This window comes from Myotis davidii, unplaced genomic scaffold (assembly GCF_000327345.1).
Source record: "Myotis davidii unplaced genomic scaffold, ASM32734v1 scaffold265, whole genome shotgun sequence".
In the NCBI taxonomy this organism is placed as follows: Eukaryota; Metazoa; Chordata; class Mammalia; order Chiroptera; family Vespertilionidae; genus Myotis; species Myotis davidii.
Window position 1 is genome coordinate 2,251,595 of NW_006296627.1, and position 13,999 is coordinate 2,265,593.

The window sequence follows — 13,999 nt, forward strand, 5'->3', positions numbered from 1 at the left end:
TCACTGTTTTATATATATGTTTGATTACATACAGCCTTGTGACAGTTTTCCTGCATGTCATAAGCATTTGAATATAAATTAAAATGTTAAAATCAAATCTGATACTGTTTTACCTTTTATTTGGTGTGTGGAAGGTGTGCGGAAGAGGGGGTAGTCTTATACGGTGAGTATATAACAAACTCTGTATTTTGAGTGGAAATGTTAGGGGGTCGTCTTATACGCCCAGTCGTCTTATACGCCGGCAAATACGGTAATTTAATATTTTTGGCTGTGTTTTTAATGTGGGAGGCAGACTGGCCAGCCACCTAGCTGACATCTATTACGTGCTTGCTGTGATACTGTGCCAGGGGGTACAAATAGGTGAAGAAGACACCATCTCCGCCTTCAAGGAGCTTATAACTGAACTAATAAGTCATCAGTAGTCCTATCTACTATATAAGATAGTGCATGACTAAGGGTGAATTGCACACATCCCTGCTATGACACGATCACTTCTGACTAGTGAGGGAGGTGGCACTTGAGGTGGGCTTTGGAGAATTAACAGGTGGGGACGAGCATGAGGTGGACAGGGGTGTGGGCAGGCTGGGGCAGGCACTTGGAGCTGAGAGGAGTGACAGGAAAAGGATGGGAAAATATAATGATGTCCCGATTGGCAGGAGCATGGAGTCCAGTTTGGGAATTAGAAAGGGTAAGGCTGGACAGGAGTTTGCGACCCAACAGAGAGCTGGAATGTCTGTCGGCAGTGTGAAGGCTTTTCAGATGGTGGTTCGGGTTAGGGGTGTGATGGGCTGGTCTCTGACTCCGTCACGTTGGCATTAGCAGTGATGGAGTGGAGCAGGTCAGGACTAGGGCGGGGTGTAACCACCTGGCAGAGGCCAGGTAGAAGGAGACATGGCACTGAACCAAGTGGTTGCTGGGCCCATTCAGGAACTTGCTGGACCCACTGAGACCCTTTGGGATAAGGGGAGGGAAGGGCAGCCACTTGTCCATTTCCGTGTCTTCCCACAACCTTTATAACACATTCCAGCCCACGCCACCTGTTGCAGACTGAATCGCTCACCCTCACAAAGTTCATATAGTGCATCCCTAGCCCCTGGTAGGCCCTATAAGGATAGTAATGAAGGTCAAGTGAGGTCATAAGGGTAGGTCTTCATTGGATAGAACTGGTGTCCTTCTAAGAAGAGGAAGAGACACCAGATTGTGCACCTCTGGGTGAGCACAGAGGAAAGGCCATGTGAGGAGGCCGCGAGGAGGCAGCATCTGCAGGCCAGAGAGGCCTCCCAGAAACTGATCTGCCAGCACCTTGACCACGGGCTTCAGTCTCCAGGACTGTGAGAAAATAAATGTCTGTCCCTTAAGCCACCCAGTGTGTGGTCGTTTGCTCTGGCAGCCTGAGCAGACTAATACGCTGCTTACCATCAGATCCCTTGCCAATCCCATGGGTGTAATATTGGGGTTCCCAGTGCTTCATGGTAAGAATGGTGACACTCTGTGACCAGTACCCCAGCCTTTGGAGTCCTGCCTTCAGCCACTTGAATGGAAGTCAACCCCATGGCCCTTCCCAATCACCTGGGTGCATGATTCCTCCCGTCTGTACAGCTCTTCACGAGTTCCAAATATTTTAAACTCTTGGACTTCATAACCACCTTGCAAGATAAGCAGGAGAGTTGGGATCCCCATTTTACAGACGAAGATATTGAAAATCCGAGAATTTGAGTGGCTTACCTAAGATAAGCAAGCTAATAAGTTGCGATCCGTTCTTTTTTTATTTTTAATTCTTTATTGTTTAAAGTATTACATATAGTATTACATATGTCTCCTCCCTGCCGGGGTCCAACCCCAGCAGGTCCAGGGGTTCCCAAAGGTGTAGACAGAGTCGGCGAAGAAAGAATGACACGGAGACAGCGTTCAGTTGATCAGCAGCCTAGCCAGGCTCTCCAGCCAGGATCTCCAGCCAAGTTCTGGTCTGGATCTCCAGAGAAGTTCTGCCGTTTATTGTCTTGTTACATCCGTATTTATACCAGTTGATTTTAATCCTGTCAATTTCTATTACAAAGGTTAGGGCGTTTCTTATCTCCATTCCAGGGAGTAAAGATTATGTAGCTTAAGCATGATTGTTTGTAGTGATTAACTACCCGCCTGGCACTTAGTTAAGGAGTTTCATCCCCTCCCTGACTTCAGGGAAAAATTCCTACTTGGGGAAACAACCTTTCTTGGAGAGGTGACCTTGGTTAAAACACACAGCGCTAAGGGGAGCAAACATATTAAGAACAGTATGCTATATACGCCAGGTCCCTTGAAACATATGCTGTGCAGATGTTTCTTTCCTGCAGCGACTGTGTCAAGCAGCAAGGATGGACCGGCTTCCGGCACCTCCCCCTACCCCCACCCCGGCATTGACTTCTCCTCGGCCATCCCCCACCACCGCACATGCCCTCACCCCACTAGTGTCTGTGTCCATTGGTTATGCTTATATGTATGCATACAAGTCCTTCGGTTGATTTCTTACACCCCCCCTTCCCCTGCCTTCCCCCTGAAGTTTGACGGTCTGTTTGATGCTTCTCTGTCTCTGAATCTATTTATGTCCATCAGTTTATGTTGTGTATTATATTCCACAAATGAGTGAGATCATGTGATATTTATCTTTCTCTGACTGGTTTATTTCGCTTAGCATAATGTTCTCTATGTCCATCTAAGCTGTTGTGAATGGTCAGAGTTCTTTCTTTTTTACAGCAGCATAGTATTCCATTGTTTAGATTCCACTGTTTTTTAATCCACTCACCTGTTGATGGGCACTTAGGCTGTTTCTAAATATTAGCTATGGTAAATTTCTTTTGCTGTGCAGAAGCTTTATATTTTGATGTAGTCCCATTTCTCCTTAGTTTGCATTGCCCTAGGTAGGAGCTGTATCAGTAAAGATATTGCCACAACATATGTCTGATATTTTGCTGCCTATGGATTCTTCTAAGATTTTTATGGTTTCCTATCTTACATGTAACTCCTTTATCCATTTTGAGTTTATTTTTGTGCATGGTGTAAGTTGTTGGTCTAGTGTAGGAAGCCGTCCATTGTCAAACACTATCATGAAAGTGCAAAAAGGAACTCGGAAGGCTAATGAACCTTGAGTTTTAGCAAGGGCTAAAGCTATGCACCGATTGTTCTGTCAAGATAGTGGTGGCTCAAAGCAATTTCCTGACCTAATAGTCTCAAACTAAATTCTTTACTAATATGTACTGACCTTTGAGATAGTCTGCCTGCTACCAGATTGCTGTGCCTAACTGAGGGCAAGATGTGTATCTAAAATTGAATAAAGGCTAACAAGTCTAGGGCTTCAGAGAGCTTCCCCACTAGAGGGAAATTTCCACCTGGCTCCCCCATGCCTTCTAAATTTATATTTCTTGTCTAGTGTTTTCATTTGTGCACAGCCCCTTCTTCAGATCCTGAACCCTAGCCGCAAATGGATGCAGCATTCACAGTCTAGTTTCATTTTTTTGCATGTATCTGTCCAATTTTCCCAACACTGTTTTATTGAAGAGACTGTCTTGCTCCATTGTATGCTCTTGCCTCCTTTGTCAAATATTAATTGAGCATAATGGCTTGGGTCAATTTCTGGGTTCTCTGTTCTGTTCCATTGGTCTATATATCTGTTCTTGTGCCAGTACCGGGCAGTTTTGAGAATAGTGGCTTTGTAATATAGCTTGATATCTGGTATTGTGATCCCTCCAACTTTGTTCTTCTTTCTCAAGATTGCTACAGATATTTGAGGTCTTTTTTTGTTCCACATGGATTATTGGAGCGTTTTATCTAAGTCTGTGAAATATGCGATTGGCATTTTAATGGGGATTTCATTAAATGTATAGATTGCTGTGGATAGTATGGACATTATAATGATGTTGATTCTACCATTCCATGAACACGGTATATTCTATTTGCTTGTCTTCCTCTGTCTCTTTTTCAATGTCCTATAGTTTTCTGAGTACAGATCTTTTACCTCCTTATTTAAATTTATTCCTAGGTATCTTAATTTTTTTGGTGCGATGGTCAGTGGGATTTTTTGTTGTTGTTGTTGTTTCTCTTTCTGTGAGTTCATTATTGGTGTATAAAAAAGTCACAGATTTCTGGGTGTTAATTTTGCATCCTAGTTGCAATCCATTCTTAAACCCAGGGTTCTTGTCTCTCACTTCAACACCCGGCATCCCGACTGGTCCTTTTCCATGCTCTCATCTGAACAGAGCTGCCTTCATGACTCCTTCTTCTGCTCGATCCCCTTCCCTTGTCCCCCAACACACACACCCATTGATTTTCATTCTCTCTCCACATTGCATCGTGGCCTGAATGCCACTGCCACAGTGAGCTCTTCCTTACCCCCAGAGTTTGGAAATTAGGGGAATGGTGTGGGTAGAGGACAGAGAAGGGCTGGAGAGGGGGCTTGTGGGGCAGCCAAAAGAGGGGCCCCAGGAGGCATGGCAAGAGCATTGCAGCCAGGATGCCAGGGAGACCTCACACAGGCCCCACAGCGGGTTTGCTCCCAACTAGTTAAGGCAACACCTTAACACATGGTTTGCACATGGTCCTAAACTGAAGCTCTTTTCGGTAGTTTGCCCTTCCTCAAGCCTGTTGGTCTGTGTTGAGCTAAAAAAAAAAAAAATCTGTTTGGGATCAGAATTCCTGGGGAAAACGTCAGCTCTCACACTCATTGTCCCTGGTGTTGGCACTAGACACTGAGAAAGCAGACAGTGTGCAGCAGCCCTGTGTCGGGAAGTGGGCTGTCTGTGGAGGGCCTATTGTTCCTTAGCTGCTGAGTCTGCGAGTCTGGGCCTGTGTGAGGAGACGGACCATCACTGCTGCCTCTCCCAAGCCCTGCCAGCAAATTGAAGATCTCTGCCCATTTGTGGACCAGCGAGTGCATGTGTATGGCCTGTAATCCTCCACTAATTGGTCACCCAGGCAGGGCTTACTCCCCTCCTTCAGGTTGTTTGGTGAACGAAGATGGCCTCCTGGAGCGAACTGCCTCTTCCCGGGTCACCTTCGTGTGGAAGGTGAGAGAGTGCTTGTCTGCAGCAGAGCCTGGGCCCCTCCTGCTTGATCATTTGTTTCCAGAGTTTTGCTTTAAAAGTCATGTGGCTGGACCTCCGGCAAGTTCCCTCAGCCACCAAGCAGGAGACCAGATCCGGGACCTGCCTGTGCTGGAGGCCTGTCCTGTGCTCTGTGCGAAGCAACCAGGCCTCCTGCTCCAGACGTGCGTGTCCTGGCCCCAGTTTGCTTCCAGAACAGCCCCTGGAGACACAGCCCGACACTCAGTGACTTGGAGGGAGCCCACGTGGCTGGGAAGACCCCAGGCATGGGCTGTGCTGAGCATGGGTGCCAAAGAACTGCTGCTGGGACCCCTTTTTGCTGCCTGAGAAGTGGACTGTGGTAGCCCTGCTTCTCCCCACCCCCAGCCGCGCAGGCGGATCCCCTGGGATAAAGGGGGACCGTCCCAGACCCTCGCAGACCACGCACCCCTCCTGGCGCAGGAGCCCGGGCGGCCACCTGTTGTTAATCTAGGCCTCATAATCCACCCTGCACTGTGTCAGCAGTTCAAAAGGGCACTGTTAGTATTTTTTGCCGACTTCAATTAACGTGAGATTTCAGAGGCCCCTCTGATCACATTTCATCTGTCACAAGTCAGGAACAAAACAGACAGGTTCCAGTTGAGAGGAGGAAGGAGAAGGAGTTTATTGCAAACAACAACCAAACAGACAGTTTGGGCTGTGCCCAGCCAGGTGCTCGGGGGCGACCAGGGCTCGGCTCTCCAGCGGCCCCGGGCCTGGGCCCCCAGGTCTCCTTCTCCTCCATGTTGCTCTCCTCCCCAAAAAGATGTAAGTGCAATAACTTACTTTAAAGGCAAGAACGTTTCAATTAATATTTTGCTGTAATGTAGTTACTTGGTGGTATAGGCAGTAAAACTTTATGGAACCGACCTCATTTTTTATACATTTTTTTTCTGAATTTTTAATGTATTTTTAATATATATTTTTAATATCCACCCCAGGCCATTAAGCTAAAGGAAAAGTTGCGTTTATACAGGGTTAAACTATCTTACAATGAGAACAGTCAGTATTGGTTGAGGTTCATGTTCCTTCTAGCACTCAGCCCCTTTTCCAACCACTGCACCCCCAGATTGTTAGACATTGAAAACTGTCCTTCAAAATCAGTAGTATAAAGGCCTAGCTCTGTGAACGTAAGCTGGGGGGGGGGGGGGGGGGGGGGAGGTCTTGTGTTTACTGGGACACCTCTCCTGCCGCCAGCATCCTTCATGAAGGGAGGCGGGTGGCGCAACTTGGAGAAGCAGGGTTCGTGTGATCTCATTTTTCTCTTTTATGTTTGTGGAGTATTATCCTGGGGCCAGCTTGCCAGCCGGCCTCCCAGCCAGCCTGAGTCAGGGCCATCACTCCGAGCAGAAGCCCCAGCCTGTCTCCCAAGGTGGCCTCCCCACCATCCAGCCCAGAGGGAGACTCGTGCGGAAGCAGGACGCATGGTTGTTTTCATGGGACAGTTCCTCTGGTCCACCTGGCGGAATCGAGGGCGGAAAGGGCGCTGGAGCTGGGCCCAGCGTGGCCGTGGCCATGTGTGCCGGGCCCCACCTCACAATCGCGGAGTCTGTGAGCCAGCCTGGCCGCCGTGCTTCCCCAGGCTGGGGGCTCGGCAGCGAGCGCTGAGAATCAAGTATCGTGGGAAGAACTCAAGGAACCTTACAAAGCCCGTGTGCCCAAGCCCAGTGAAGACTGTGGACAAGCCCCTCCGCCTGCCTCTGCGTCCGGCCCCCAGGCCCTCTCCTCCTCCCTGCCCTGGAGCGGTGACAGCAGAAGGGGGCAGCACCTTAGTGTCAAGCCTTGGCCGCAGGGGCACCCCCAGCAGCATGAGGCTCTCGGCAAGGGGGGGCTGCCCCCCACTTCAGGTCTGCATCGCCACCTCTCTGAGATCCTAGGCAAATGGCCAAAGGAAATCACCTCTTCAGCTTCTCCGCTTCGCAGTGACCACCAAGCAGGGCTGTGCCTGCTCCTCCCTGCCTGCCTTCCGAGGAGCCACTGGCCAGGAGAGCCCTCAAGCTGGCTGAGCCGTCCCAGGCGCGGCTTCAGGGAGGCCTCCCAGCCTGGAACACGGGGGCCGGGGCCTAGCCCCCCGCCTGGGGAAGAACCGGGAGAAAGAAGCTGAGGAGAGGGAGGCACTGGAGCAGACAGCTGAGTGCTGGCCCTTTGGGGGGTCGGGGTGGGGGGGAGCAGGGGGAGGATCATGCAGCAGCAGCTGCCCCCTAAGGCCCAGCAGACAAAGCCCCCGCAGCATGTCAGCTGCTCTCAGCTTTCTTGGCCTCTGGTTAAACCTGTCAGGACAGTCACTTCTCCCCTGGGAGCGGGTCTTCCGTCTCCATTGTAAGGGGATTGAACTAACTAGAGTAACCCCAACTCCCCAGCTCCGCAATGTGGTTCTCGGCGTGTCAGGCAGGCCCTAGCGGGCAGGACAGGGAGGACAGGCCTGGGGGCAGGTAGCCGCCCGGGGGGAGATGAGCAGGGACGTGTTAACCGTGAATACTGGGCTCCGGTGTTGGGACAGGCGGCCAGAGCCACAGAGCGACTTCTCCTACGAGGCCTTCTCTTAAAGCAGACACAGAGGGTTGGGTGCCGGGCTCCCTTCCAGAAGGATCCAGTGCAAGCCCTCCTCCCTCCTTGGGGCTTTCTCTGTGCACTGACTCGCTCCTGGTGAAAACGTGCCTTGGCGAACGTTCTTGCTTTTAGGAGGAAGCGGGTTGCTCCCAGCCTTAGGCAGTTTGCCCTTCCCTCGCCAGGGCTGGGGGGTCTGGGTTATTTCAGTGGCCCTCGGAGCTGGAACCTCTTCCCAAGAGCCTCAAGCAAATGAAATCCGGAAAGCCACGCCTTCAAGGACGTCCAATCCCATGTCCCAGACCCTGTGGCTCTAGCAGAGCGACCTCAGAGCTACGGTTCACAGAGGCCGACTCGCAGGAGGGAGGCCAAAGCCTGATGCTCCCCGTTCTGACCGGGAGCCGATGAGAACTCCAGGCCGAGGGGGACACTGCGATTTCCTGTGAACCTGGAGCGGCTCAGGGGCCGGGAATCTGATGCCCGTCCGCCCAACCCAAGAGGCTGGCCTGCGTCCAGGCCCCGCAGCTGACAGGCCTGGCCCCCCTCACTGGCAGGATCGAGGGAGAAAGTAAAAAAGACCAGCCCTTCGGGGGGTGGGGTGCCTGCCAGGGACCTCCTGGAGGACGGGGGACGGGCACTGTGGGCCATGGCTTTGGTGGCGGCTGGGGCCAAGCTGCAGGTCTCTAGTCAGGCAGACGTGGAGTGCCCTGCCCCCTACCCCCCAAACTCCCCCAGAAGGATGCCCCCTCCTACAGGCAGGGAAAGGCTGCAGAGGGCATCCTGCCGCCACAGCTAGGACAGAGCGAGTGGCTCGGGGAGCTCAGCCGCAGGAGCCTCCCAGAGGCCGGAGAGAGGGGCTGGGACTTCCGATCCCTTAGGAAGAAGTGTGAGGTGGGCTCTGTCTGCCCTGTGCCTGGAAGACCATGGAGCCCCACCGCCCTGGAAGGCTCTGGAAGGTGTGCCAGAGATGGCGGAGGAGGGGAAGGCAGCCTGGAGACCGAGCATGGGCACAGGTCCTCCAGCAGATCCCGCACGCGCTCCTGACCCTGTGCCGCCCCCAGGCCCTGGCTCGAGTGTCCCGGGTGTAAGTCCTTCCACGCCAACTCACTGCTCAGCAGCCCCAGTGAGTGCCCAGGCGGGACAGGAGGGAGGAAGACCCTCCCGGAGGGGCCTGACGGGACGGAGAACAGACCCGCCCCACCTGCCACGGTCGCTGTCACCCTGCCCACCACCGGACCTCAGGGGCCAGAGGCCGAAGTGTGTGTGCCAGCCCTGGCCCCCCCTACACCTCCCTGTGGCCCTCTCTCTCTCTGGAAGCTTTTCTCCCCTGAGCACCGTGGGTACCGTGTGGTCTGCACCCGCCCCCTGCAGTTCACCCAGATCCAGAGTTTCCGGGGTGCGTCCCCCGCCTGCGTGTCAGCATTGCTGGTGACAGCTGGATTCTGTGGCTCCAGCTCCTCTGCCCATTCATTCCCTCTGGGCGTGTGCAGCCTGGGGACAGTCAGGACGGGGACTCCTCCATTCTGGGTGATGGTGAGGCAGGTGCCTGGGGTCCAGGAGGTCCGGTTTCGGGGGGTGTTAGGAAGAGAAAAGGAGCTGGGAGGGCGGGAGGCGGACCCTGCAGGGCAGCCTGTTCTTCAGACAGCCTTGGGCCCGGTGACCGGGGACCACACAGAAGGATGGACGGACGTGACTGCACTGTGGCTGCCGCTGGGTCTCGACGGGAATTTAAACTTGGCGCAGTGGTCACACCAGGCGGGATGGAGGAGCCGGACTGGGGAGAGGGTCTTCAGCTTATAATGGATGCGAAGCCGCCACCCCGGCCCCGGCTTCCTCCGCTGCCCCTGGCCAGGAGCAGGGGTCTTGGCCGCGGTGCGGGGAGGGGCAGGGGCCTGCTGTCCCCTCCCTCCCAGCCGTCCGGGGCCTCCGACCTGGGGTGGCTGAAAGTGCTGAGGGTCAGGCCCCTGGCTGGGCCAGGTTCCTAAGAGGAAAGTCGAGCGAGGCTGGGGGCCTGGGAAGCATGGGCGTGGCCAGTGCCCCGAGGTGGGGAGGGTGCGGGATGGGGCGGCGGGGCCCTGTCATGTGGCCCAGGAGATGGCCGCACTGTGCTCCTTGGCCTTCATGCGTTAATGAACATCTACTATGTGCCAGGCATGGTTCAAGATTCTGGGGACACAGATGGGGTGTGAGGGTGAGGCTTGGCTAGTGTCTGCACAGGAAAGGAAACCCTGTGGTGAAGGGTGGTAAGGAGAGCGGGAGGAGATAGGAGCTGAGGTTGGAGACCTAGTGAGGCAGGGAGGGAGGAATGGGCTATGAGGGAGGCCCCATATCTGTGGATAAGGACAAGGCCCAGGAGGCAGGTGCTGGATGTAGACTCCTAGCTCTGCTGCTTCTGACCAGTGGGCTTTGGGAGAGGCACTTCATCCCTCTCCCCAGGTTCGTCTACAAAGATGGAAAAACATAGGCTCTACCTCTGGGGTTCCCAGGGGTGACGCCGCCGGCCCCGGAGCCAGGGGGGTGGGCGTGAGGGGACATGCAGGCTGGCACCGGGTCGCAGGGGACCACGCAGGCGGGCACTGGCGAGGCTGCCCCGTTGTTGCCGATCCAGGATGGGTTCTGAATCTGGGGAAAAGGCGGGAGAGGTGTCACCAGCTGCCCGGGGCGGGGGAGTACATAGGAGTACCCCCTGAGTGACCTCTCCCCCCAATGACCTCTCCCCACTTAGGAGCTCAGCATTATGATGAGCCCGTTCTCGAGTGTTTGCTTGGGAGCCTCTCTAAGCATTAAGGTCCCCCAGGCGCCCCCAGAACAGCCTGGGCTGCATGCTTTGGCAGCTGTTCTCAGGCCATGGCCTCTTAGGTACCCGATCAGTGGGGAGCTTGGTGTTGGGAACATGGGCTCTGGGCTGGGAGGTTGTGGTGTAGAGGGGGTGCGAGTGGGCAGTGGGGACCTACATCTCCCAGAAACCAAAGTCAGTGGCTGAGGATCTCAGAGCTGACACTTCAGGTCTCAGACTCACTCGAAGGGATACGCGGCCTCAGGAGGTGAGCGCAGCGACTGAGTGGATGGAGCCAGCTGGGCACCCACATGTCTGGGGCGGGGGGTGGGGGGGGTGCCCAGGCAGCGGTGGGAGCTGGGCTGGATGCAGCTGTGATCCCTCTCCTCTCCCCAGCTTCCACCTCCGGGCCCCACTCCCTCTAAGCATTTATGGGAGGTGGCGCTGGGACTCAGCCAAGCCTGGGGCAACACTCATGTGGGACAGAAACGCTCTGGCCTCCCACGTTCTGGTGTAAAGGGCACACAGCTGCACTGGGCCTGGGGGACCTGGAGGCCATGAGCCCCATCTCAGGGGACCTGGGTCCTTCTCCGAAGTGTGGGTGCTGAGTTCGCGGGTGGGGGTCGGAGCAGGCAGCTGGGGCAGGGACTTACCTGGGCATAGTTCTCAGCGCGGGTGAGGAGGGGCAGCTCATAGGCCGTGGAGAAGTGGGTTCGAACCTGCTGCATCTGCCCAAAACGCTCCCTCTTCCGCCACTTGGCCCTCCGGTTCTGGAACCAGACCTGCAGGGCAGAGTGGTTGTCGTAGGGTCAGAGGCCTGGCCCTCAGCAGTGACCGTTAGCCCAGCAGGCCATGGGGCTGCCGGGAAGCGCTGCTTCGGTGTGCATCCCCAAGGGCTTACCATCTAGAATGATCGGAGCTGAGAGTCAAGGAGGCAGCTTGCTTACCCCCAACCAACCAGGGGTGTGACCTTGGCCCGGAACTTCATTTTTGCTACATTTCAGGATCTAGAGCAAGCAAGTGTCGCACACACGAAACGTGTCTCGGTCATGAGCATTTATGGGGAGGTGTGGCTCAATCTGCCGTGGAGAAGCTGATAACAGTACGAAACCAGAAAATGGTCCTGTTTAAACCACCACACACGTGGTTTTCCGAACGGCCCGTGGCTCCCTGTGGCCTACCAGCCAGATGCAGCCCCCTCCTGACTCCGCCTCCATCATTCTTGTGGGAAACATTCTCCCAGCTCTGAAACCCCCGTGTTAAAAGGCCTGTGGATTACAGGGCTCAGCTGGTCAGGGACGGCGTCTTGGAGGGGAGGGCTGGAGCGGGGCCTTGAGTGCTGGCTAGAGAGAGGAGAGTCCAGGCCTGAGTTTAGAGACACCAGGGCAGGCTGCCCCGTTTGGGGAGTGGTGGGAGAAAAGAACCGAGGAAGCAGAAGTCAGACTGGGGGGGCCTCGGGTGCCAAGTGGAGGGGTTTGCCCTGGTGCTGTCAGCAGAGGCAGATGTGGCCACTGTAAGCTCTCACTCAGAAGGGGGGCCTGAGGTGAGGAGGGCTGGAGGCCGGCTGTCACTGAGCACGGGTGGCGGAACGCTGGCCTGACAGGGGCCCGAGGAGGAGGGTGGTCTCTGAGGCAGGTGAAGGGGCTGGAACCTCTGGTGGTGGCTGGGGCACTCCTGGCAGCTGAGAACTTTCCCAAGGCTCATGGGCAAGAGCTCACCTCGGGGCCCGTGACCCCTGCCTGGCTTGGAGTCACCAGGTGGGAGAAGGGATGAGGAGGGATTAGCTTCCAGACCAGGGATGGCCTGGGGCCGAGTCAGAGGCGATAGATGGGCTCCCAAGGGGCAGTCCGCACAGCAAACACGTCAAACTCAAACAAATGAGGCATGCGGCCTGCGAATCTGACATGTTTGCTGTACAGGCTTGCAGTGTCGCCCGGGAATGGGGTGCCCACTGGAGCGCTGGCACTGCCAACAGCTTCCGTTTCCACACCTGGAAAATGGGCCAATATCTGTATTGACGTCTCCCAGGGGCGATGCCTCATACGTGAGACGGATGGGAAACTCTGTCCGTTTTTTGAGTGCTCCACATTTGCTTATTTATAGCTCCTGACCTTTCTTACTGTCTTTCACTAAAGGCTCAAGAAAGATGGAGTATATGTATCTCATGTGAGAGTGGGAAGGGTGGGGTGAGGAGGGAGTGTGCACTGCACCTCCCTTCCCCCCAGTCCCAAGTGTGCATGTGCACAAGTGTACACACACACACCACGCATGCATACACACACACACGTATGCACACGCACATGTGCATGCACACACACACGCCTGCCGACGTCTCTTTCAGTCACTCCTTTCCCCCTCTTGACTGGTACAGGAGAAGCCGTCTTCCTGTGTCCTCCCTGGAGACCGGTCCTCTCCTGGGCTTGGGGTCTCAGCCCTGCCCCAGAGCCTGCTGGGAGCCAAGGGCGGGTCAGATCTCCTCTCTGCGGGGCTGAAACGGGATCCCCCTTTATCAGCGGCCTGGAATGGGGGGCTGGGGGCAGGATGAGCGAGTGCATCAGAGGAGCTTGTTTTCATTTCATGTTTAATTTCCTGCAGGCTTAGCTCCGTCTTTCCGCTCCTTCCCACCTCCCGGGGCTTTCTGTGGGGGGAGCCAAGGGGAGGGGAGAAGCCCACCGGAGGCATCCAGATATATGGCTTCGCTCTTTTGTTGGGGGCGGGGAGAAGGCAAGAAGAGGTTTAGTTGCCTCCTGCTGGGGTTTCCCCAGAGTCTGAGGACTCGGGGTCCCTATGTGGGAATGTAGAGGGAGAGGTGCTGGCGAAGCCTCAGCAGGCCTGGATGGGCTGGGAGGGACACGGAGCGAGGAGGGAGGCCAGTGTCCCTAAAGGAGCCTGGGATTGCGGGGAGGAGCAGAGGGTGGGGGGGGATGGAATGTGGGGGAGCTGAGTGTGGGGGAGGAAGAGGCCGGGACAGGGGAGACCTGGTTATCTGGGAAGATAGATGAGCAGGCGAGGGAGAGGCAGCAGAGAGAGCACCAGCTTGGGGAAGGGAGGGGACCGGGGTCAGGCTGAGGGCTGAAGATGGAGATGGTGGGAGGTGGCCGGCTGTGGGGGAGCAGGCTGCTGGGAGCAGTCCTGCCACCTCCCCCTGCAATTCCTTCCTCCCTGGGCCCCACCCCGTGCAGAAGACTGGAGCTTTCTGCCCAGATCGGGGCTTAAGCTAAGTTAGCCTCTCTGGTCTGCAACCTCCTCACACATAAATGGGGTGGTGGCGGGACATCCTCACAGGCCCCTCCTGTGCCGACATCCGTGGGTCCTGAGGCTCTGTGTCCTTCTATGTCTGACCCCTAGAGCCTGGCGCTCTGAGAGCCACACCCCCTGCCCCCCACCCAGATTCTCTGTGCCCCAGGCTGTCTCCACTGCACACCCCCAGGAGGAGAGCAGGCGACAAGGTTCTGTGTGTCTCAACCCAGAACCCCCCCATTCCCAGGCCCCCCGGATGGGCCCACTCGGCACAGACCTCTCCCCAAGGAGCCAACCTTCTTGGCAGAGGCCTTGCTAACCGCAGCCCATCTGGGGCCCCGGC